General features: G+C 41.9%; 1 long non-coding RNA gene across 2 annotated transcripts in view; it reads left to right on the top strand.

Moving 5' to 3' along the window:
- LOC134740015 (uncharacterized) overlaps positions 1-5,394 on the top strand; it is a 76,963-nt gene extending 71,569 nt beyond the window's left edge. For both annotated transcript variants that reach the window (XR_010127219.1, XR_010127220.1), the window contains exon 5: positions 4,336-5,394. This is a non-coding gene — a long non-coding RNA (uncharacterized LOC134740015). The remainder of the gene's footprint in view (positions 1-4,335) is intronic.
- The last annotated feature ends 20,363 nt before the right edge of the window (positions 5,395-25,757 follow it).

Raw genomic sequence — 25,757 nt, 5'->3', positions numbered from 1 at the left:
AGTACAGTGTGTGGGGAAAGAAAGGTGATAGCTTGTTTCCACATCGCACAAGTCATAACATGCCTGGAGGATGTGCTCAGTTCAAGATGTGCCACATTAAAAGGGATATTAGAAACCTGAAATGCATCTGGGTGAGACTGTCTGAGGATATCTGGGAATGATGCATTTGAGAAACAGTAGAAATTGGGCATTTAACCTGGAAACTAAAATGACATACAGTATAATGCAAGGACTGACCCAGACACTGGAAGGATCACGTGTATGATAAGAGTAGGCTTGTACTGTGAGATTTCTGAGTGTGAACTAGAATCAGTAGAAGTGAAAATTAGAGACAGATTCAAGCACACTCTAAGGCGTTTGCAGGGAGATGGAGGAAGAGAACCGGGCTTGGAATTGAATTCCAGTTGTGTGACATTGAGCAAACCACTTAGTCACTCTGAATCTCAGGCTCCCCTTTTATGAAACAGAAAAAAAATTTCTCCCTCCCTGATAACTTTAGACAGTCAGTGAGATAATATTTGATAATACATGGCCAAGTGTGGCAAAGAGCACTGATTCAATTACTTTTGAAAACAGCATTATAAAACTAGAGCAGTCTAACCACAAAATTGGCTATCTCAGGAAGCAGTGAAGTCCCTGTCACTGGAGGCATGCAAGTCTAGGACAATTAACCTCTTAGGAATTGAGGGTGAGAATCTTGCACAGGTTTTACTGCTAAATAGGAGGTCAATGTACAATGAACATGATTTATTGGGTCCTTTCCAATTTTAAGAGTCTTTGCAGACTGCCATCACCATTCTCTTTCCCTGGCTATTAAAAATGCAGGTGGAAAAATTGCTTCATTCAACTGTAACACTATTCACCTCTCTGCCCAAGATAGGAAGGCAGAAATGACTTTGTTTTGAGCATTTCATTCCCAACTCCCTAATTGAACCATCTTCCTTTGAATTCTAAAATGGTATCATTTCCATTTTATAAGGTTATCAAGGGCATGTATTTCTTCAAAAATGGCACCATACAGAGTAGCTTCCTATGTGATCTGATTTGAGGAGTGCCAAGGGAGATTCAATTGCCCTAAATTATTTTTTTCCCATTGGTCCTGCTATACATCTTAAAATCCCTCTATTCTCTATTGTTGTAATTTTTTTTATACATAGCTATCAAAATGTGAATGTTATCTAGGGTGACTAACATCTCAAGCCATTATCTATCTTTAACATCATGGCCAGACTTAGTGTGGGCATTAGTGTATTATTGAGGTGCTCATGATAATGCGCTGCTGAGTTCTGCTGTAGGGAGCATCATTGGCTGACGCCCCCAGCAGTTAGCACTCTGGATCGTCCACTGTGTTTGCCCCTATGCTACATTTCCTGTGGACTGCTCCCAGCTAGTGACTGACCATGGTGGTGGTATTACTACAGGTCCATTCCTGAGAGATGCAAGACTCCTCCGACACACGACTCTGATTCAAGGGCTCCGCATCAGCTGGCTGAACTTTTCTAGGAACTGTGCTGCAGTCCCAGACTCTTTCTATCCAGTCCCCTCCCTCCTGGTCTCCTTCGCAGGCATTCAACCTGCATTGTGGCCTGAAGGCTCTGCCTGCCTCTTCCTGCTCCCTCCCCTTTATCCTTCACAGGCATTTCCTCCAACAAACCTCTTGCATACTTAACCCCTGGAGGACCCAAACTAACACAAGTGATGTCAGGAGTTGGGTGAAAAGACAGGTGGTAAAATGAGGTTGTAAGATGGGCTTACTTACAGCCTGGAAGGCAAAGAGGGCACCATCCTGTGTGATAGATAGAAAATGAGTGATCTCTGGCACAGAGTGAAGGCCCAAATACTAAACTTTTTACCCATGGTAACCTGGAAAACTCCCCAGTGATGAGAGCCACCTTGCAGGAGTAATGATTCAGGAGTTTGAAAATTGTAGGGGCAGGGGAGATGTCTACAAGGGCAGTGGGGTTGGCTGGTTACTACTCATTTGCACTGATGCCCTGCAGAGGATGAGATGGGAGCCTTTCTAGTGAGAAGCTGAGGCCTTGACAAGCAGTTAAAGGCTAAATGTGAGAGCCAGAGGTTCTCTTTGGCAGTGAACAAAGAGACCCCCATCTCTTGCAGCTGACACTGGACACAGCTGAGCAGCGTCTATCAGTTAGACAGTTACTTAGAATTGCAGAGCAGGTCTGTTATGCTAAGGTCAGGGCCCTGGATGAGAAAACCTGGGGCCCTGGAACATGGAAGGGAGACATCTAAGTGGAAGTCTCTGAAGACTGCCCCAAATCCTCTGAGTTTGCCAAGGCAACCCACCCTTTCTTAGAACAAGCTAGTGCTTCCCCTCTGTGGGAGAGGCTGCAGAGACCTCTCCTCCACAGGTCAACAGGAGCTGCTCCCATGTCCTCACCTGGCTGCCAGGTGAACATCAGGTTAAATCCCAGCATTATCTGGCTGAGGACTTGCTGGGCTTGAGAAGGAGGAAAGAGATTATACACTGAAGAGGCTTCAGGACTTGCTAGAATGTAGCTGCTATCAGAGGAGTACTCCTGGAAACAGATTTTGAGGGTGCTGGATCAAAGGGGCTGGAGTATATGATTAACAAAAACTCATTTTCTTGGGCACCCTTTGTTGAGACATGGGATTGAACACTAGTGACGACCCTGGGGGATGAGGCAAATTCATTGCTAGAGTGGCTCATAGAAACCTGGAAAGAGTGATGGCCCTTGCTGAGCAAAGTGAAAATGCAAGAGTTTCCTTGGCAGACAGTAGAGGAAGGCATAAAAAAGCGCAGGCAAGTAGGCATGCTAGAGTGGGTGTATTATGCAAGACCAGGAGACTGATCAGAGGCTTATGTTCTGGGGAGGGCCCAGATGACATGGCAGTCACCATGGCTGTTGGGAAATCTGAGTCTACAGGGCTTGTTGATGGTGCTCTTCTGAGGTCGGGGATGATAATATATATCACAGAAGTAGATTTTTGGGCAGTGGCCAATGGCCTGGACATCTGGTAAGGGGAGAACTGGGAGACTGGAGACAAAGAGGTCTGGGCTACAGGCATGGGAATGGATGTACTGATGTGGGAACACATTTGTATCACATATTAGCATGCACCAGAAAGCATTCACCTGGTTACTTGGTTACTTGAATAACCAAGTAGACAAAGTGGCTCAGCCAGATGAGGTTAGCAGCCTTTGCCATCAGCCACCATAACTGGCAGAAAGGGCACACGCACGGAGGGAAGGAGATGGAAGTTGAGTTTGGGCCCAGAAGCAGGGAGTCCCAATTAGCATGGGAGTTACTACTGCCTGAGTGTGCAACCTGTCAGCCACAGACAATACACTGAGCCCCTGGTATGGCAATATTCCTTGAGGGGTCAGATAGCCTCTTGTGGCAAGCCAACTACATTGAGCCCCTTCTATCCCGAAGGGTTGGCAACTTATTATCACAGGAATAGACACCTGTTCTGGACATGGTTTGCCTTTCCATGTCAGCCCCTCAGCCAGCACGATCACTGGACTTACAGAATATCCTATTCACAGGGATGGGCTCGCACACAATATAACACCTGACCAGGGAACTAGCTGTGGGTACAGGAGTGGTCCCATGACCATGTATCACACATCAAATCCAGAAGAAGCCAGCCTTGTGGAGGACTGGAATGGCCTCCTAAAGGCATAGCTCAAAAGCCAGCTTGAAGGCAGCATTCGGAGAGTGGGTGCCATCCTCCAGGCTGTAGCCATGCATACGTTAAATCAGAGGCCTATATATGCCACTGTGTTCCTTATGGAAGAATGCATGGGTCTGGAACCAAGAGGTGAAAGCAGGAGTGGCTCTACTTATCACTCGTAATGGTACACAGGGATTTTGTGATTCCTTTTCTCACAATTGGGAGTTCCCAGTGGGGGCTGTTCTCTTGCAAGAGGGCACAACAAGGGTCCCATTGCACTATAAGCTAAGATTGCCACAAAGGCACTTTGGACTCCTTGTGTCAAAGGACCAGCTGGTGGGAAAGAGGGCTCACCATCCTGGTGGGCGTCACTGCCCCTGTCAGCAGGAGGAGATAGGGTGCTTCTATACAATGGGGACAGGGAAGAATTTGCATAACCCAGAACCCAGGGCATCCACTTGGATACCTACTAATACTCCCGTGCCCCATTTCGACTGTGAATGGACACATGCCACAGCCCTGTCCTCTGAGCCCCACCTAAGTGATAGCTGAGGATGAGGGACCTTTGAATGGACAGTGGAGGAGGCAGAGGATGAGAACCAGATGTGGTCCCAGGACTAACAAGAAGCACTGTAGTTCCTATTCCTAAACTCTCTCATCCAAATCTCTCCTCAGGCAGAGTGACCTATGGGATCCATGGAGGAGCTGCTTCCCGAATCTGTGTAAAGTAGATCTTGCTGTGTAATAGGGTGACTGTGACTGTGGTGGCCATGAAGAGGCACAACTCGGACCTCGGATCTCCTGCTGCAGAGAACATTGACTGACAGCCCAGCAGCTCCTATCTGGGTCTACCACCTGTTCACAGCGAGGCCAACATCCCCCAGGCTGCTCCCAGCCCAGGGCTGAGCATGGCACGGTCCTAATGCTCTTAAAGACCTCTAGATCTCCCTAGAGATGTAGGACTCTTCCAACAGGCCACTTTGGCTCAGGGCTCCCCATCAGCTGGCCTAACCTTTCTAGGAACTGTGCTGTGGCTAAAGGTCTCCCAGCCCATCCCTGCCCTTTTCCTTCTCCTTCACAGGGGCCAGACCTGCATTTCCACCTGCAGGATCTCCTTGCCTCCTCCTGCTCCCTCCCCTTTCCTTAACATGGGCTCCCCAGTAAATCGTTTGCATGTTTAATCCTGACTCTGCGTCTGCTTCTCCAAGGACCCAAACTAATTCACGTACAGTAGAAAATGATTGACTTTTGACTTGGTCCTGGATTCATATCTTGTCTCTGTCGCTTATTAACAACATAAACTTCCATCACTCAACCTCTCCTTATTTTCCTCATCAATTAAAATATTTCTTACTCCTAAAGTTATGGTGAATATTGGAAGAGTTAATTTTTGAAGAGCACCTGTGATGTGCCTCCTAGAACAGGGACAGTTTGTTCCTTTCTCATCATTATCCTTTAGCAGTGATGGAATGGGACTCTATGCTGTTGAGTTTTGATAAGAGATTGCAAGGAAGTGAGAGAGGAAGAATACCAGCTGCGGCACATAGCAAGTCTGCCTCCTGGGTCAGGTTCCCCTGACAACGTTGGTGCCCGGGGCATAAAGATGCTTCAGGGAAGGGAAGGATGGGGCACTGGAGGGAGACCAAATTCAATCATCTTAAGTCCAGTCCCCAATTCTGTGCAATTCTTAGTGTAAAGTTTTTAAAAAGAACATTAAAGACAGTTACAAAGCCGAGAAATGGTCCTGTCTCTCTGAGCAGCGCTGGCCATGCTTAACCCACCACCCCCGTCACCCGCACCCACCCCTGTCTCAGGGCCCTTCAGTGTCACACACAAAGGGGACTCACCTCTGATTCACATTCTGAGGAGAGCAAGTTCATGGATCAAAGAACATGACTAATGGCCGTGGAACTTTCTGAAGAGCCCAGAACATTTAATTATTATGAACAATTTAGTCCACTTCAAGTGGTTTACATAAGCTCCACATACTTCAGCATTTGCTTAGCAACATGAAATAAAGCTTTCACTGGGGTTCCCAACGTTTGGACTGGGCCCTCTCCCAGCACCAGCTGGCCCGTCTGCAGAAGGTTCACTCTGTGTGAATTTCTTTGCTGGAGTGTGAATTTCCTCACAAGGGTCAAGGGGAGAGAAGGAAAAAAGTGGACAGAACTTTAGTTGTTCTCTGTGACAAGGGACTTCAAAAAGTCGAAAGGGGGCTTTGAGTCCCTGCTCTCACTGGGCTGATGTGAGCATTAAACTAAACGTGAGAACACATTTGAAGCACAGAGAAACTGCCTGGCATTTCAGTGCTTAGTAAATGCTTATTGTTATTGTTATTAAAAAGCAATATCTTCTTTTCCCTATTGCCCTTCCACCTCCCTATAACACTCCCTTTTTCCCACCTACCTCATCTTACCTGTCCCCTTTGCTTCCTCCTTGAAGTCTTTCTGACTCGATGGAGACTACATCAATAGTTCTTCGCTTAGCGCTGTTAGAACTCGGCGTTTCCAGCCTCACGGGGCCCACACACATTTTGTCTTGTATTGTGCTCCAAGCACACATCTTATCTTGCTTGAGGAGAAAGGGAAACCAGGGAGAGTAATGATTGGCACATGGGATGAGGAGCTGTAATGAATGGGATTCCACCATTTACTAGCTATGCAACTAAGCAAGTGACTTATTCTTTCTCAGCCTCAGTTTCTTACCCATAAGATGGGAAACTACAATTTACCTCATATATTTGTTGTGAAAATCTGGAGATGACTATACAAAGCACCTGGTACATAAGACGGACATATTTTATTATTAATTTATTATTTAATTTCTCTTTGTATCTGTCAGAGAATATTGCAGGAAGGACACATTATTCACCTCATAAATGTTTGGGATAAAAGTGAATTGTGTTTTTGCACCCATTTTAAAGATAAAGATTGCTATGAAACTGGTGTTTCCCATACATTCCTGAGCATAAGAATCTCCTGGAAAATTTGCTTTGGTGGGTCTGGAGTAGGATATTTTAATATGCACCTTAGGGCATTCTGACATCTGACATTGGGAAAACTGCTGTAAAGTAAACTCAAATGATGCTTACATCCCTCAGTGATTATGTGAGAGTGTCTGTTTTGTGAAAAGAATGGACTGATACAGGTCTCTTAATAATGGACACACTGCTGCCCAGTTGATTTGGATAAAGCAATCACTGTAAAGTGTGAGCATGGTGGAGAAGCCACATCGCCACTTAGGTACAGCTGGGTCTGAGCCATGAGCAGCTCTAGTCGGCACTGCATCGCTAAGTGGACTCCGGGTGCCTTTTCTTAATTGAATGAAATCTCAGATTTCAATTTATTTCAAGGCTGCATAATGTGATAATTAGAAGCTTAGTTACATCTAATGCCCTGAATGGAGGTCCCAGGATTGTCTCACAATAGTCAAGAGGTCTGGACGGATAATTACCATCACTTCACAGTAAGAATTGCCAACCTCAGAGCTCTAAGGAGGGAATGCCCATGGAACTGAGGGCTTTGAAAATCCACTCAAGTGTTGCCCCAACGTTAGCATTGTTATCAATGAAGGGATTTTGTCTTTTATGGTGCTGGGTTGTCAGGAAGAGGTTTCTTTTATATGGCATGGATTTCCTTTTCATTCATCAGTCCACAGTGAGGTGGTTTTAATGAGGCACAAGCTGGGCTGAGATCAAGATGAAAGCAGAAAGATCAAGGGCCAATGAGGAAGAAAAAAGAATACTCAGCCCAGGAGCAGCTTCCATTCTTCAAGGACAATCTTGAAGGAGATTTCCTAGGGGAAGCCTTTGCAGTTTTAATAACAGACTTGAAATTGAAGCTCAATCTATTTCTGGGCAGTAAAGGAAGTATCTTTAGTGTTATCTGATTTATCTTAGAATTACATAGATTCAAAATGAATAGACAGCAATCTCTGGAATATTTCACAGGGTGTAACTCAAGCCAAGTAATTCCAGAAAAGCAAGTAGTACTCTATATGCTCAAGCCTCAAAATCAAGTTCAGAAATCCAACAGGCTCGTTTTTGAACTGTTGAATAGAAACTGAAAAGCAAGGATACTTTATTTGGGTTACACATACTACTTTATAGCGTACACTATTTGACATCACTCCTTATTAAAAATATTCCTTCATCTCTAAAGCTTAAAGTGAATGGTGTTATCTCCAATAGACACTGGAAAAAAAATGTTGGAGAACAAAACCCCCAAATCTGCTCACTATCTTACTTTATAGAAAATGTTTGAAATATTGATGCCTCTCTTTAGATGGTTATACATAAGAGATTTGGTTGTTACTGAAGCATTTCATTTATGCTGAGACAAGTAATACAAATATGTATGAAGGTGACTTGCAAGTTGAGACATTATGTCATGGGGACTCAAATAGGGACCAAGTGCCATGATGTGTCATATTTCCAGACTGGTCTGAGGTCAAGATGCTTAGTGAGTTCACCTAGCTGACTGTCCAGGCCTCCACATCTCATGGTGGTATTCATGAAGTAAAAGAAAACTGATTTTTTTGTGGTTAAAAAAAAAAAAAAGATTTGAAAGGAAGGGTGACCAAGTATTGTTGACAGAAGTAAACAGAAAGTTGAGATCAAAGACAGTTTTAGTTCTTAACTAGAAAACCGAAGTCTGGGGTAAATGAAACAGTAGAATGTAAAATTCAGCAGTGACCTGGTTCTATGAATACAAGCAATTCGCCATATACTCTCCAAAGAAAGAAATAAAGAAAAAACACTTTGTAAAACAGCTTCAGCTGGTGTCTCAGCTAGCATGAAAATTGCTCATCAAATGAGAGATAAAATTTTAGTGGAAATTGAAAAGAAAATTTGTATTGTAATGAAATACACAAGAAGCCTATGCCTGCACAGAAAACTGATTTGGGTGAAACCCAGAGATTTCCATAACTGAGATCGTGAATGTTTGTGAAAAACTAGATACTTATCTTTCAAATGGATTAAGTATAGGAAGAAACGCACATCTCTCTCTCTTTCTCTCTCTCAAACGTCTGTATATCTACCTATCACATATATATATATATATGTTTCTTTCATCTATCCATCCATCCAGTCATTCTTTTTTGGAAAAATAAGAGAGATATGGCCGGGCTCGGTGGCTCAAGCCTGTAATCCCAGTACTTAGGGAGGCTGAGGCGGGTGGATCATGAAGTCAGGAGATCAAGATCATCCTGGCTAACGTGGTGAAACCCCATCTCTACTAAAAATACAAAAAAATTAGCCGGGCGTGGTGGCGGGCACCTGTAGTTCCAGCTACTCGGGAGGCTGAGGCAGGAGAATGGTGTGAACATGGGAGGCAGAGCTTGCAGTGAGCCGAGATAGCGCCACTGCACTCCAGCCTGGGCGACAGAGCAAGACTCTGTCTCAAAAAAAAAAGAGAAAAAGAAAAATAAGAGAGATATGTGTATGACATTGTGCTAGGAGGAAGGATATAGACTTTAGGGAATACAGACACGTAATGGAGGAGGACTAAGACACATCACCATGAAAGAACACTTTTTTCTTTTTTTTTTTTTTTTGAGACAGGGCCTTGATCTGTCACCCAGGCTGGTGTGCAGTGGCGTGATCACCGCTCACTACAGCCTTGACCTCCCGGGCTCAGGTGATCCTCCCACCTCAGCCTCCTGAGTAGCTGGGACTATAGGCCCATGCCACCATGCCCAGTTAATCTTAAATTGTTTTGTAAAGATGGGGTCACACTATGTTGCCCAGGCTGGTCCCTGGGCTCAAACAATCCTCATGCCTCAGCCTCCCAAAGTGCTGGGATTACAGGTGTGAACCACCATGCCAGCAAGAAAACTGATTATGAAATAAGGGCAGGCCTGGTACAAAAGTAGAAGGAAGGGAACCCTTATGGTTTAGCTCTTCTTACCCACTTTCCTGTTGCTCTACTTTTCGGCATTATGCAATTTGACAGCTAGGTAAATCCGCTAAATTTTATCCATTGCTTGATTTTTTTTCTTCCAAAATGTTTTTCAAATAATCCTTGATTAATTGGCCCTACAGATGATACACCACAGGGCAGCTTGTCAACAGGTATAGAGAATGTATGCAGGAATGAAAGGAGTAGTTTGTAACTTGGTCTTCTGTGCCTTCCTATGAGTTTCTGGTGACTTGAGATGAAGTATTAAGGGCTCTTTCTTGTTGCTGAGTTTGCTGTCTGCATAGATGGAGCTGATGGTTAAAGTGACTTTAGAAGGAGGATTGAGAAACAGGGACTAGCTTTCTGTCTTTTAGGATTTCAATATAAACTCATTTTATTCCACTCTTTGGCTCCTTTTCTTACAGGAATAAAAATAATAACAAAAACATTAAGACATAGTTATTAAAGGGCCTTTCCTGTATTAACTCATTTATTGGTTACAACTACCCTAAGAAGTGGATGCCATTATTACCCCCACTTTACAGATGAAGAAAAGGGGCCCAGAGAGATTAAGCAGTCACTCAAAATCACACAGTTAGTAAACTGCAGAGCCTGAATTTCAAACCACAAGATCTGGCCCAGAGTTTACCCCAATCACGAAGTACACTGCTTCTGGCACCAAAGGTGACTAGAAGAGGGAAATGTCCCTCATCTGCATGTGACAAGAGAGCAAAGACAGTCTTCCTGCCAGTGGACCATCTATTGACTTTCCATCCTTCCATTTTATATGATTGACTTTTATGTTGAAAGGGCAAATATCATTAAGAGCTTTAGAGCACATCACGTGAGAACTAGGAGAATTTGGAACTCTTTCCACCTATGCTGTGGTTGTCTCCCTATCTCTACGTCCATTGGCTGCAATAAAGATAATGGAGGTTAAAAAAAGATCCTCAAAGGAAGATACTGTATGTTCTACTGGAAATGTTTCCCTTATTCTGAAATCAGTAGGTAATGGATTGCTGCCCGGAGAACAGGAGCCAGAAAGCTGTTTGGCTTTTAGGGGTTCCAGTCTCCTCAGTTCCTACAGATGAGTAGCAGGCACTGGAGGTGATGGAGAGTGTCAGGAAACCATGGACTGGGGCCAGGTCACTTCTTCCCTAACTGAATATCCTGAAGTGCTTTTCACGGTCTCTTTTTAAAACAGTAATAAAATATTTCAGAAATAAAAATCAAAGTCCTTATCTTAGCTCACAAAATCATTTTCTGACAGTGGTCAAAAAGAAAAAAAAAAAAGGTGAGCCAGCTCCCTGTAACCTTGACCTTTTCTCTTTTCTGTGAAACATTTTTTGAAACTATTTTAAGTTGTTGAAGGAACATTCCACTTTAAGAAATGGTGAACACAGTCGTGATGGGCTGGCAGGACAAAAGTCCAGGGGAGTGAGCTAAGGTCAGGGGCTTCATTGACCTATATCTGCCAATTTTGCAAAAGAGGGCAACACCTTAGAGTGGCTGGATGACAGCCAGGGCCACCATGACAGGCATGCCCTGAGTCTGGAAAGTGTTTTCCCGTCAATGCCGGTAACCATTCTGGGGAAGACAGCTCAGGCTGTCCTGAGCACTGGGAGAGCCAGAGAATGCCCTTTCCTACTGGAGGTATTATCTCTGCTGTTTCCTCCTTTTCCTTTCCTTTGAGACCCCAAAAGATGTATTTTGATTGAGGGAAAAATGCAGTCCAAAAGTGAGCTCATCTAGATGTGGTTGTGAGTGTTTTTGTCCCAGCTGGGCCGGGTCTGATCTAATCAGACACCTTGGGCCCTGAGAGTCTATAGTGCACTGCTGAGATTCACAGAACCGGGCCACTGCTGAATTTCTCATTCCACTGCTTGACTTGTCCCAAACTTTCTGTTTATAGCCAAGAACTATAACTGTCTTTGATCTCAACTTTCTTTTTGCTTCTATCAGCAAGGGAACCCCACTGCTCCCTTTTTCTTGTTTCCATTATTTTCTCTCATTTTCCTAATTACAACAGTTTCTTTTGAAATAATTTAGCCTTGGCCTGAGCTAAAAAGAAAAGATATCTGTGAGTTTATATACATGTCTGAATCCCCCATTAGATTGTGCCTTCCATAAAAGCATGGTTCAGTGACACAGAAGAGCTCAAGAAATGTCCATTAAGTGGATAAACATTCAGGTCACTGTCCTCCTCTGGAAACTAGCCCCATCACATCCGTTCTTTCCAATGAGTGTGGTAAGCTTCTTGATTCTTGGTGCCATCTCCCTGCGTGTGAAGCCTATTTATTACCATGTACTAACTCTGTGACTCTGGGCAGGTTTTTTAAACCTTTTAGTGCCTCAGTGTCCTCACTTATAAGAATGACCTTCATAATAGGACTTACTTTGTTGGGCTGTTGGGAAGACAAAATGAGATAATCCATGTGAAATCCTTAGAGCAGGGGTGTCCAATCTTTTGGCTTCCCTGGGCCACATTGGAGGTAGAAGAATTGTCTTGAGCCACACATAAAATACACAGACACTAACGATAGCTGATGAGCTAACAAAAAACGCAATCTCATAATGTTTTCGGAAAGTTTATGAATTTGTGTTGCACCACATTCAAAACTGTCCTGGGCCACATGCAGCCCATGGGCTGTGGTTTGGACAAGCTTGCCTTAGAGGATTACCTGGCTTTTAGTAAATCCTCAATACACATTGCGTCTTATTCCTGGTTCAATGCTCATGCTTCTTGCAGGATGATCAACTGAGCTATTCTTCTTTGTCAAAGGACACTGGGGCTCAGCACACTTTCAGAGCGGAGATGACCAGTCTGCCCCTTGTGTAGTGTAGACCGAGGCACCTGGGTCTGAAACTGTGATGGCTTCTTCTCCACTTACTATCAGGGCAGGTCAAACCACCTTAAACTTAGAAGCATAAAACAACCACCACTGTATCATGCTCACTCATTCTGTGGGGCAGTAATTGAGACAGGGCCAAGTGGGGATGGCTTGTGTGTTTGCCAGTGCTGGGTCCTCATCTGGGAAGACTTGGTTAGCTGGGGCTGGCATTACTCTCACATTTGGCATCTGGACTGGGGTATTCATTTTCCAAGGCTGCTGTAACAACATGCTATAAACTGAATGGCTTGAAACAACGGAAATGTGTTCTCTCACAGTTCAAAATCAACACATCGGCAGTTCCATGCCCCACCAAAGCCTCTTCTATGGGAGGATCCTTCCTTGCCTCTTCCAGCTTCTGGTAACCACAGGCGTCCCTTGGCTTGAGGCAGCATCATTCAGTCTCTGCCTCCATTTTCACATGGCTGTCTTCTCCATGTGTCTGTGTCTTACACTTAATGTGTCTGTTATGTAAGGACACATTAAAGGCCCACCCTACCGCAATGTGACCTCATCTTAAGTAATTATATCTGCAATGACTTTATTTCCAAATTAGATGCATTCTGAGGGACTGGAGGTTAGACTTCACCATATCAGCTTTGGGGACACAATTCAACCCATAATAGCTGGGATGACTCAAAGGCCAGTCTCATCTGGGACTGTTGACTAAAGCCTACACCTGGCCTCTCCATGTGGCCTCTCTACGTGACTCTGGCATCTCACAGCATGGCGACTGCATTCCGAGAGGGAGCTGCACAGCCCTCTCAGACCCAGGCTTGAAGCCACACAGTGCCTTGTCTGTGCTTCTCAATTGGTCAAGCTGTCACACACAACCCAGATTCCACCTCTTGGTAGAAGGAGTGGTAAAGAATTTGGGGGCCGTGTTTTACCCCACCCCTCACCTCCAGCTCTTTCTCTCACACAGCCTGGGAACAGCTTTTTCTTTTTTTGTTTTTCAAATAGCTCATTTTGATTTCCATATTAAAATACAGAATACAGGATCTCTTCTGAGGAAATAGAAAGGTTATCCTCTTCCTCATTCCCATAAAATATTTTTCAGTGTTATTTTGAAAACAGGATACTAGGCTGAACTAGTGTATCTTTATATTTTAATTTTCAAATCACCAGAGAATTTTTAGGAGGAAAACATTAGACTTGGAAAAAGTATTTTTGAAAAAAAGAGAAAGAATTTTATATGAGCTAAAAATAGACAACATGACTGAGGTGATTACAAGTTGTTGCTGGGAGGCTGGAAGAGGCTGTCAGGTGAGAATGCGGTGGTCCCACAGCTATGAAAATCACAGCTGCCATGTAATCTTAGTTGTTGCTGCTTGATTTTGGAGAACAAACTGCCAAAATATTGTGGAGAGATGATGTGAGTATCAAATCATCTTATTTTCCTATTTTTTTCTAATAGATTCTGAAGTACATTCAACACACACTTTCCTACTGAGATTTCTAAAATGGGACTTGGAAAACAGAAAAATACGTAAGCATCCTCTTTCAGGCCAGGTGATATGGTTTGGCTGTGTCCCCATCCAAATCTCATCTTGAATTATAGTTCCCATAATCCCCATGTGTCGTGGGAGGGAGCCAGTGGGAGGTAATTTAATCATTTGGGTGGTTACTCTCATGCTGTTCTTGTGAGAGTGAGTTCTCACAAGATCTGATGGTTTTATAAGGAGCTTGTCCCCCTTTTGCTCAGCACCTCTCCTTGCTGCCACTATTGAAGAAGGACGTGTTTGCTTACCCTTCTGCCATGATTAAGTTTCCTGAGGCCTCCCAAGCCATGCTGAACTATGAGTTAATTAAACCTCTTTCCTTTATTAATTACCCAGTCTCAGGTATATCTTTATTAGCAGCATGAGAATTAACTAATACACCAAGTGTTACTAAAAATTATGACTTACTACTTATGTGTACCAAAAACATGTATCAAGACATTGGTAGCAGCATTATTTGAAATAGCCCCCAGCTGGAAGCTAACGAGATGCCATTCAGCAGCAGAATGGATACACTGTGGCATATTCACTGTGGTACATGCCGTGAGGAGACTGATCTAAGCTACACACAACAATATGGATGAATCCCACAAACAATGATGAGGGAAATAATACAGACACAAGAGATCACACTCGTGATTTCAGCTATATCAGGTACAAACACAGCAAAATTAATCTATGCTGTTTTAAGGCCAGATAATAGTTATTCTTCAGGGGCAGAGTGTCTGGAGGAGGTTTGGGGAAGGGCTTCCCATATCTTTCTGTTTCTGGGTGCTAGTTGCCTGAGTGTGCTCATTATGTGAGGCTATGCACTTATACGTGCACTTTTCCCTATGCATATCTTCTTCAGTAAAAAATTAAAAATAAAGTATTTGCATTAAAATAACCACCAGGCTGTGACAGAAGACAGTATTCAGGTATTCAGAGGACACGCAGTAAGCATTCTTCTTATTGAGACTTACAGTGCTCATACCCTCAAATAACCCACTCTCTTGGCCTTCCTGGTTATATGTTTTAATGCAACAAATTATTTTCTTGCTTTCTTTTTTTTTCTTTTACAGTAAAGTGAGGTACTATCATCTAAATCTCCAAAAAGGTCATTCAACTCTGATCCCTGTTTAAAGAGAGAAAAAAGGAATAAAGGAGCCTTTGAAGGCAGAATATTGCTCACTCATCTCTTTGAAGGGACCTCAGACTGCAGAGCAGAAGAACCACTGGCTACATCAGCTGGGGCAGAGGGGGATGAAGAGAACATTATGATGCCTGCAAAAAAGTGGGCTCTGCAGGATCTCCAGTCACCTCCCTTCCTTTCAGATCCAGAGCTCTCTCTGGCTAGGACCTTCCAGAGTTCCAGAATTTTTGTTCCACCTTCCATTGCTCACTTCTATTACCATTACGAAGATATTCACATGGAATTCTGTGCAAACCATTTTTTTTCTTTTGGTGCCCTCTTTGTTTTACTTCCTCTATAGGGACTAACAGCCATCTGACTTGGGGGTCCTTTGTCTTTTGTGACAAACCACCATCAGCAGATTTCCTTGAGGTCCATTTGCTCAAGGGCCTTAAAGCTTTTTGGAGTAATACAGAGTAAGTTTCTAGACAGCCTCTCGTGCCCTGCAGTAAGCTAAAGTGGAAGATTAAGATGCTCGGTGTATACTGTGTGTTTCCCATGTAATAGCAGAAAAGGAATGGGGTTCATCAGTTACTTTAAGGTGGCAGCAGCTACCTTGGAGAAGACTGCATTGCTTGTACTGATTCAAAAGAGCACCTAATGCAGGGAAAAAGCAGTAATAAGCCAAGACTTGAGCTGAGTGATTCGTTGAATCAGCCAAGGATAATGTTCTTCAGGCACTATGCACATATCACTGATCAGTAGTGCTTGTCTTAAGCTTCAACAGCACTCACTTCCCCTGTCTTGATGAGGTGAGCAGCACATTTAATTTCAGCTCCTGGGGCCGTCTGCAAACCTCTACTCCATTCCTCAGCTGTGTTTGCTCCTCTGTTCTCAGGGAGCAGCATTTTCACTGGATGCAAACTGTGAGGCACCGTCTGGGCAAGCAGATTGGTTACTAATGAGGAAACTGGCACTGACAGCTTTTTGGGTTCTGATTGAAGAAAAGAGGTGTCTTCGCATCAGAATGGTTTAACTTTCAATGTGGCATATCAACTGGTTGAAATCAGGGAGAGAGAGAAAGAGAAATTTAATTGTCAGGCTGTGGTGCGTAGTGTGAAAGCTACCTAGATTATGAGAAATACGTCTTTTCAACAGCTTAAAGGCCACAGCTCTCAACATTTTTTCTGCATGTACAACACAGAAAGGATCCAGAAATCCCAGCCTATAACTCATGGTTCTGTCAAATACTCAGCAGAGAAAACAGAAGTATTTGATTGTAGTATTAACTATGAAATGTTCCCTATTAGCCATATGATTCTATTAGCTCAGCTCATTCCTGTTAGATTTATAGAAACATTAGAGATAATAGGAATTAGAAGGGCCAAGAGAGACGATCCAATCCCATATAGAGAAAAGCAAGACCCCTGCTCTCACTGAAGAAGTTTAAATGTGGCACATATACACCATGGAATACTATGCAGCCATAAAAAATGATGAGTTCACATCCTTTGTAGGGACATGGATGAAATTGGAAATCATCATTCTCAGTAAACTATCGCAAGAACAAAAAACCAAACACCGCATATTCTCACTCATAGGTGGGAATTGAACAATGAGAACACATGGACACAGGAAGGGGAACATCACACTCTGGGGACTGTTGTGGGGTGGGGGGAGGGGGGAGGGATAGCATTGGGAGATATACCTAATGCTAGATGACGAGTTGGTGGGTGCAGCGCACCAGCATGGCACATGTATACATATGTAACTTACCTGCACATTGCGCACATGTACCATAAAACCTAAAGTATAATAATAATAATAATAATAATAATAATAATAAAAGAAAAAAAATAATTAAACAACAAACAAACAAATTGAGGCCCAGAGAGATGAAGTAATTTGACTGATGTATTCCATCAGTGACAGACCTGGGACTGGAGCATCATCTCAGCTCTCAGCCCACTAAGAACCCTGTTTATGGTGCCATACTAGCAATCCACTTCCTGTAGGAGTCTTTGAGAGTCAGAATGACTTCTTGACTGAGAGGTACATGTCTCTAGGATAAGGACAATTGAGGGGATAATGAGGAAAGAAATAATATAACAAATATATTTTGCCACAAGCCCTCCTCTCTCCATGAATCCAGAATGTTGAACCATATCCAACATCCATTGTAGGACTAAGACTCGGACACCAAGGACTTCTAAGGAACCTGCTCCAATCTGAAATGACTGTGGGGGAGCTGGCCATGCCCCAAGCCATTCTTGGAATATTGGGCCATAGGGGTCACTGGGAAGCATGTATAGGTAGGGGCTGCTCTGATATAAGCCTAGGTATTCAATTCTTCATGGGACCCCCAATGCTACCCCAAGTCTGCACCTTGATTCCCAAATACCCAAGAGAGACAAAATGTCCTACTTTCTCTCTGAATTTCTTCTAATGTTGGAAGACCTAGGGTGGAGGCAAACCTTTCAGAGAATTTCTGCTGGGATTTAAATGTATGTCTAGCTGGCTTTAGACATTAGAAGACTGTAATATTTACCTTAATAGGTTGCCTTTCCCATGGTGTTTGTTATCCTCAGAAGACCCCCATAGTGACTCTAGGAGACAATTCTCGTATCTTCTGAACTGTGCATGTTCATAGTTTTGCTGAGCAGGGTTTGCATCTAGCAGCAATGGAGGTATAGGAGGTCACAGGCAACACTATGTGCCACACACAACATTGTAGATCAAGACACAGTTAAATGGGCTGGCAATTTTGAGTTTCTGAGTCCAGTCCCATGGCTAGTATAGCTGTCAGAACTAGAGTGGCCAACCCTGGGAATCCTGGAGATGCTTTATGAATATATGAGATTTCAGGCATCCAAGCTCTTCTATTTGTTTGCATGTATTCTCAATGTCTATCTCCCATTATCGAATCTATTCCAAAAGCATTTTTTCAACACTTGCTGGAGACTCTTGGATAAAGCTAGTAAACATGCTTTTATTAAGCTCCAACTCTGTGCTAACCACTTATACATATATTGTCTCAGTTGCATTCAAAATGCTATTGTGTGTTAGGGTTCTTTCTTACAGATTTTGAAACAGTATCTTGGAGAGGTTAGGTGAATTGCTCAAAAGACACAGCAAGCACAGAGCTGTGACTTGGTCCTGTCTTATCTGCTTTGGGGTTATGGGTAGTTTATCTTTATCTGCCTATTTTAACAGTAGACCCTCAACCACCGAAATTGACAGGAAAAAGTATGTGGTTATTTTACCAAACAAAGAAACCAACAGACAGACAAAAAACCAAACCCACCAAACCTGAAATTTTTGGTTTGGTCAACATTTTTATTCAACTGTACTCAATGTATTAACAATGGTGATTTGATATGATGGATGTAATTGATAATCAATGCAGTGCCATTTATAGACTACCTAAAAGTGCATTGTACATCATTTTGACAACATATTTACCTTCATTGTTTGGGCAAAACGAATTTTAAAATTATTTTTTGTTTCCTAAATTTATATCAATTGAAAAAAAAAAGTCATCTGGGTAGCAGACAGAAGTCAGCCTGGGACTACAGTGGGTCATAACACTGAGGATTCAAATGTAGGCAATGGCAACAACATCAGCGACTAAAGCTGTCGGTGGAGAAAAGAAGAAAGCACACACCAGCCACCCTGCAGAACAATGCAGTTCTTTCAGAGTCACATAGTCCTAAATCTGGAAACCATCACAGCTGAGAGGATAAGCTTTGGAACCCGACAGTGGTCTAAAACTAGGCTCTGCCTGCCATGGACAAACTACAAGAGACTGGGAAGTGAGTTAAACCTGAGCTAAATCCCAGTTTCCTTCTCTGCAAAACAGGGAGTGGGGAGAGTGGAATAACACCTCCCTCATAGAATTGTTGGGAGGCATAAATGACCCTCAGCACAGGGTGGTGTGTATGGAATGTGCATCATAAGTGGCAGCTATTTTGATAATTACTAAATATGATGAATGATGATAAGCGAAATAATAACACAGCTTTTCAACATTTTCACTCAATAAGTTAAATTTATAACCCGCAAGCAAAGGAGTTTCCAGAATTAAGCATCTGATGAGAGCTTAGACAGGTTGACTTTTACAGCTCATTCTAACCCTGAGTGAGGGTCTGTGATTTTATAAGCCCTTTTAGGGTTTGAGTGCTACTTCTAAGCAAGATCCTGGTGTCACGTTATTCTCCATTAGGTGGAACAATAGTGAATAGATAAATAAAATATAACTGGGAAAGGAGACCACAGATTGAACACATGCATTTATCTCCACTCTTGTCCAAAACCTCACAGTAAAATAATTTAAAATACATGAACCTATAAGAACAAGAGAGGGGAGATATGATGAAAGAGAAAACCAAAATTTTGGAAGTTGGAAAAAAAATGGAAGGCTGGTTAGCCAATTAGGGACAGTAGAAAGCTGCATGTCTGTAAGGCACATGCTGCCAAGAGAGAAAAGCAAGGCAATTTGGATGTGGAACCTCGGACAGGCTTAGAATAGGAAACAGATCCATGAGTCATGACACTGTGGTCGAGATTTCTGCTTTAGCCATTCCAGCATATGCTTGTTTTTTCCTAAAAGTCTTTACTCATTTGTTTTCTCTCTACCACCCAGTGAACATCTACTCATTCTTCAAAACCCAGAACTGTTGTTGTTTCCTGAAAAATGGAGATTATTCCAAAGTTCTTTTAGCCTTTGCAATGTGAAGGCATGTGTCAGGGTTGGGAGGAGTTGGGGAACAGCACCTCTTTCTTTTAACATCCAATTGATTGAGGCCAATGGGTCATCCTGCCTCCTTCCTTAAATATTCCTGAGAATGCTCAGAGAGGGCCCACATGTTCCCTAAGTCCATTCTGGTTATCCTGTGTGCCTTCGTGCTCCGGTCTGCTGCTCCCAGCTTCTTCAGGATCACTCGTGATCATTTGCTAGCCTTTTTTAAGTCCATTTTACTCCAAAGCAAGAATACAGTACTTGCTCCTTACTCTCCAATGCTTACCAACGCAACAACAAGAGGTAATAGTATTTAACAAATTTTGCTATGGAGGAAATGAAAACCTAAAACAAGATACCATATATCAGTATTCCTGAATTCTGTCATCATGTCCCTTTAAAGGCAGTGCTCTATGGGTTCCGTCTCTCCTGTGGCCCCAGCCTGCTGCCACTGGAACAAGGGTCCAGGGTTCTTAATGCATGGAAGTCTTCATCTTATCCCCCACAAATCTACAGCCAAAAGAAGGAAGCACCCATTGATGACACGATAGACAATATAACAGTTGACAAGATAATTGATACAGTGTGCCCAATGTGAAGAGAGAATTTGTCACGGCTAAAGTAGTGAACCTTCTCCAGGTGAACCATCTGCCGTTGGAAGCTTCCTTCTGTCCAGGGCTCCTGCAAGGCCAGTGGGTAGGTACTTCTATCTGCACATGACTGAAAAAGACTTATGAAAACCAATATATCCCCAAGGATACATTCTAAATTCTACCCAAGGAGCAGATGCTGCTCACAATTCTCTAAAACGAGGTCTTTTTTTTTTCAACCCCAGATATATCAAGAATGGGACACAATCTCTGAGGAAGAAATTGTCGGCATCTATCTTGAAAATATCTTTGGTTTCCCATTACATTTCTGATTTCTCTAGACAGTATTTGTAGTTCCCTTTTTGGTGTTCCCATTCTTGTAAGTTTATATAAACAGCAATAAGACTATAGCTCTTCTTACAGGATACTTTGTTATTTCTTAATGGGACTGTCTATCCTGTAGGCTATGAGCTATTTGAGGGCAAAGAATATTCTATTCATCTTTATATTCCTGGCACATGATAGGCACTCAGTAATGCTGCTGCTGAATTGAATTGGCTGTGGGAAAAAAACAAAATGCGTCTCCTCAGTCAGCATTTGTTTTCTAGGCTCTATTCCAATATATTTCCAACAAAAATATGAGATTTAAAAGATAGGCAGAGAGTGAATTGAACTGAATATTGCACAAAAACTCCTTGTCTTTAAAGGTGGAAACAAAATCCACCACCTTCCCAAGATAGCTGTTCTGTCTCACATCTTCTTGAAGCAATGAAATGATGAGTGCTGTGATCAGAGAGGACCCTCAGAAAATAAATAAAAACCCAGCTCTACAAATGCAGCCGTAAGCCAGGAGGATATGACGAAGGATATCATTATCATCCTGATATTTTTAGAAGTTCTTTGGTGACAGGTCAGATTTTTGAGAATCAGAAAATGATAAAAATAATCTTGTTATTCCACAAAGGAGGCTCTATATATATCAGGCCAATTTTGAACACTGCCTGAGAATGTTGAGAAAATATTTTTAAATGTTAGTGAAATGATAGGCTTTGGGGGCAGACCCAGCCTCGCTTTAGAAAAAGCTTTATTTTGGGGGGATTGAGAGATTTTAGTGATGTGAGCATCATAAAGAATCAGCGGTGAGTGGATGTAAGTTTTTGTTTTCCAATTTTCCAGAGGAGGGTCCACATGGAAAGAATTTCATGAAATTTACAGAAATCTGAAAATTGCTTTTGAAGCTATTACAGGTACCTGGGGAGTCCTCCTTGCTCCCACAGGCTGACTACACTATCTAGATCTTAAGGGACCCTCATCTTTCCTAACTTCTAGGCTGCAGGATTCTGCAGAATTACTTCTGCAGCTTCCATTTGTAGCTATTGCTAAGTGGACCCATAGCTATATGGGATGTGGGGCTCTGGATTTCAGGTAGAAATGACCCTTTGTTTATTTGAGATGTTTGCTTCTTTAAATACTCAGCCATCTGACTCTCTAATTGTTTAGGATTAGTCATAAGTTAAGTAGGACAGGGAAGATGTTATAAATAGTTTATTGCATATCCATTCAAGAAATTTAGGCTAAGTTTATATATTTTACCTTCTGAAAGGAGAAAGCCTATGTGTTTATTTAAAGCATTGTAGTTTTTTTCTCATTTAGAATATATGAGTCTAATATAAAAATTGATTCTAGATGATTTATATGTAAGTTGCTGTTTTCTTCATACTTATTTTGCTAACTTTTTATTTCATGTTTTTTCTTAAGTATGACTTTGAGCCTTCAAAAGTATTTCCTTTATGTCTCTTTTGAATATTAAAAACAACATGAATTAAAAATAGAAGTCTACATATCAAGGAAACTTTGTATATATATTTCTTTGGAGTTAGGGGGTGATTTCTGTCATTATTCTGAGTTTATTTTACTGAACAGTATATTTTTGAGAAAGTGGATCATACTATGACCAATAAGACTTGATTATAAAACTAAAATAATACCAAAATATAATACTGATAAACATATAGGTGCCTAAAGGAAAATGTTGCATATTTCTACAGCAGGGCAATTAACTGTAAGACTTCTAAGAGGCCTATGTCACATAGGGCCCACACATTCCTCCATCTGCCAAGCCTTTAAATTTAGGCACCAGAGATCACCTGCAAAATGCAAGCATGTTATCGGGAGGCGCAATACAATAGTACCTACCATCTGGTGGTGTTAGTTATTAAGTCACTGGCCTGTCTCCTAAGCGTAGCTCTGAGACAAGGGGAAAGAAGGAAGAGATCTGAGGAGGCAATGTTGTTCTGGCCCACCTGGGGGAGAACCATGAAATCCATCTCTGAGCAGCCAGCATCCCAGGAGGGAAAAGGAAGTCAGAGGGACCATGGGGGAGCCAGGGGGACCACACTGACTTCACAAGGTTGCTATGAGGCTGCAATTACCCATGTGGCAGATCCACTTGGAGTAAGTAATATTTTCATGGAAGTTTATGTAAGCTCTGTCCAGTGTTTCATGGAGTTTCTGCAGGTAAAGGACTGTGTGATAATATTTCCAGTAAACAACTTCTTTAGAAACTCTGCAGCCCAACAGCACCAAGCATGAGTTTGATGCAGGTAAGTTGAGTGGACAACACATTCTGGGAAGACAGGTATTGGGAGTTCTCTTTGGCAGGTGTGAGTGGTATCTCGGAGTGTTCCTGGAGTTCCCACTCTGAATGGCTGCCTGTGCTGAAAGCATTCTCACTGCAGCACGAGAGAGAAATGCAGAAGTGTCTCATCATGACTTGAGACTTGCAAAAGATGTCAAGAATGAGAGTGGGTCAAAGATAAGGAACAGTGCTCAGTTGGGGTCTAAATGGTCTCATCCAGTACCCTTTGGATGCTGCACACTGTGTTGGTGCCAATCACTTAGGATGAGTCTTTCCAGGTTCTTATGAGCCTCACAGCCTTGGTGAAGTGTGTTGTCAGATGGCTGATATTCATGACCCCAAGTGGAGAAGGAGGCTATAGTTTGCCAGCCTGCTCCATCAGATTCCCAAAGGAGCTACCCTATAACCTCAGGGCAGTGCATTTATATAGACATCTTACTGAAGGATTGGCTCTTGGGCAGATAATTGTTCTTACTTTCTCTTTCTGCTCAACCAAAAGCGTAATGCGGTGGGAGAGAAAATGACTTAGTGTGGTGAGGCCATGAATTTAATCTCATTCTAACAATTTAAAACTCATGTCATTCAGGACAATTAATTTAGTCTCATGAATCCCATCTTTGAAATGCAGATGATCATAATAATTGCTTCAGAGGGCTGTTGAGAAGATAAAATAAGGTCAGGAGTGAAAATCTGACATTTATCAAAATGTTTGCGAGGTTCCTAGTGGCATGAACTGGCTCCTAATAAGACAGTCAGCTTGAATATATACCAGACTTTCTGAAGGGAAAAGTTCCAGGGTTCCTCCTGAGTAGACTAAGCTTTGGGAGCACTTAGTATGAATTTTAGATATAAAAGAAACCTTAGAAATAATCTTGTATAGCCACCTTTTAAAAAAATTGTATTTAGAATTTAATTTTATGAAAGAAACCTCTGTATATATTTTTAAAATCAAATATTTATAATGAAAAGTAACAATTTCCTACCCCACTGTGTCTCAAATCCCATTCCCTAGAAGCTAATAGCCTGATAAATTCAAGGAATTCAATGTTATACGTTATCTAGTATGTACTGCTCTAATATATGAGTATTTATTTTATTACACTCACAATTTCTCTACCCATCCTCCCAATATAGTCTTATCACTACATTTAGTTTCTCCATGGGATAACTTTGTAACTGTAAAACATATACAATTTTATTTCTACATTTGTCATTGGGCTGTAATCCTTGATTCCACATTTTGATGAATCCTTGATTTTCACAACTTTGAAAGATGAGGTCATCCAACTTTTCCTTCACCCCTCTGCACTACTTCCCACTTCCAAGTCTTTATCATTTGAATTTTTATCTCTCTGCTGTTAAAAGTTAATGACATTTACATTTTATTTATGAGCACAATTGTGTCTCATGCCTTGTTTATAGGTTGTATATAAAAGCTTAAAATCAATTAACAGTGTTTAGCTAAGTAAATGTGGTTTACTGTAGAATCAAGTGGAATACATTGATTAGTTTCCTGTTTTGTACAGCATTTTGTTTTTCCAAGAGTTTCTAATTGCCTTTATTTTTCTTCATAGCAATTTTGCCTTATCATTTACTTATTTCAAAATGTTAAAATTATATTAGCTATTCTTTTTTTATTTTATTATTATTATACTTTAAGTTTTAGGGTACATGTGCAGTCTAAGAGCTTGACCTTGAAACTGTCAAGATCAGGAACTCTCCATTCCCCAGGGACTCTCTACTCTCCCCCCAGAAACTCTGTTCTTTCCTTCTGATCAACACTGGTTGACTTCTAGACTGGGGTTTATATTTTTTATCTTAAGATTTGCCTTTTTTCTTTTCTGGGTTGAATCTCCTGTTTCTTGGATCCCAAGATTTCTGTTTTCTTGATTTACTTGCTGGGCTGAGGCACATCCTCAAGTAACTCCCTAACAACAGGGTTGCTCCTAGATGTGTGGGGCCTCAGATAAATATTTTTTTGTGGGACCTTTTTCTAAATAAATAATTTGACTAAGAAAGTATTACAAAATTCATGGGCCCATGTGGGGTATAGTGTTTTATTGAAAATCATTCAGAATAATGGATAGAGATGAGGTACTTACATATTCATTACTTAATCAGTGCATGTGAGAATTCTTTCTTCATAATGTCCAAGCAGTATCTCTGTGTTCTTGGCTAATTCCATATCTCCAGTCATGAAGAAAAGTAGCAATACTGTCATTACTCACAATGCCAAGTTCTTGGGAACTTGTTTACAATGAACAATATAGATCTGTACTACTTTTGCAATACAATTTATTGAAGTCTGGTTATATTGTTATAGATGATGCTGCACCATGAATACTGGCTTTCAATGACTTTCTCAAAAGTTGTTGCTGTGCTTCATTGTTGATGACCAAAAATGCAAGTCTTATCCACAGTATGCAAGAAAATGTGAACAATAATTTGTTTTCTGATTATGTTGAATTTACTCTTTATAATCTAAACATAGAGTATGTCTTCCAACTCTATCTTCTCTTAAACTCTATGCTGTAATTACTACATTCCTAGACAGTGATTCTTTTAATGTTAACTGCACTCCCGCCTTCCAATCAGTGCCACCAGTGGAGAGGACTAAATGAATGAGAAGAGCAGTGTCATCGGCACAAGGAATGTCTCTCATCAGGAATGGCTTCAGCTGATCCAGGAGTGCTTGACATCCCCACATCTGTGGAGGCAGGGGAGGAC

Source organism: Pongo pygmaeus, chromosome 7, assembly GCF_028885625.2.
Source record: "Pongo pygmaeus isolate AG05252 chromosome 7, NHGRI_mPonPyg2-v2.0_pri, whole genome shotgun sequence".
Classification (NCBI taxonomy): Eukaryota; Metazoa; Chordata; class Mammalia; order Primates; family Hominidae; genus Pongo; species Pongo pygmaeus.
This window is presented reverse-complemented; position numbering and strand designations above follow the sequence as displayed.